The sequence below is a fragment of the Cebus imitator genome, unplaced genomic scaffold (genome assembly GCF_001604975.1).
Source record: "Cebus imitator isolate Cc_AM_T3 unplaced genomic scaffold, Cebus_imitator-1.0 Scaffold8, whole genome shotgun sequence".
Taxonomy (NCBI): Eukaryota; Metazoa; Chordata; class Mammalia; order Primates; family Cebidae; genus Cebus; species Cebus imitator.
In genome coordinates, this window is record NW_016107323.1 from 10,411,587 (window position 1) to 10,412,748 (window position 1,162).

Here is a 1,162-nt window from a genome sequence, read left to right on the forward strand (position 1 = left end):
ATTCTCCTGCCTCAGCCTCCTGAGTAGCTGGGATTACAGGCACGCACCACCAGGCCCAGCTGATTTTTTGTATTTTTAGTAGAGACTGGGTTTCACCATGTTGACCAGGATGGTCTCGATCTTTTGACTTCGTGATCCACCCGCCTCGGCCTCCCAAAGTGCTGGGATTACAGGCGTGAGCCACCGCGCCCGGCCAATTTTTGTATTTTTATTAGGGACGGGGTTTCACCATGTTGGCCAGGATGGTCTGGATCTCTTGACCTCGTGATCCGCCCACCTCGGCCTCCCAAAGTGCTGGGATTACAGGTGTGAGCCACCACGCCCGGCCTTTTTTTTTTTTCTTAATTTAAATTTTAATTTTTTAAGACAGGGTCTCCATACATCTCCCAGGCTGGAGTGCAGTAAGAGCTGTCACGGCTCACTGCAGCCTCGACCTCCCAGGCTCAAGCAATCCTCCCACCTCAGCCTCCCAAGTAGCTAGGACTGCAGGCAAGTGCCACCACGCCTGGCTAATTTTGTTCATTTTTTGTAAAGACAGGTTCTCACTATGTTGGCCAGACTGGTCTCAAACTCCTGGGTTCATATAATCCTCCCGCCTCAGCCTCCCATGTAGCTGGGACCATAGGTATGTGCCACCAAGCCAGGCTGATTTTTAAAATTTTTTGTAGAGACTGGTCTCTGTGTGTCGCCCAGGTGGTCTCAAACTCCTGGTCTCAAGCGATCCTGCCGCCTCTGCCTTTCAAAGTGTCAGAGGTGTGTAAACCAGAGCAACTCCATTGCAAAGGGGGTTTGGTAAAATGAGGCTGAGACCTGCTGGACTGCATTCCCAGATGGTTAAGGCATTCCAAGTCACAGGTTGAGATAAAAGGTCAGCATAAGACACAGGTCATAAAGACCTTGCTGATAAAACAGTTTACAGTAAAGAAGCCGGCCAAAACCCACCAAAACCAAGATGGTGACAAGAGTGACCTCTGGTCATCCCCACTGCTACATTCCCACCAGCACCATGACGAAGTTACCCTATATGGTCTAAAAAGGGGAGGCATGAATAATCCGTTCCTTGTTTAGCATATCATCAAGTTAACCATAAAAATGGACAACCAGCAGCCCTTGGGGCTGCCCCGCCTATGGAGTAGTTATTCTTTTTTTTTTTTTTTTTTTT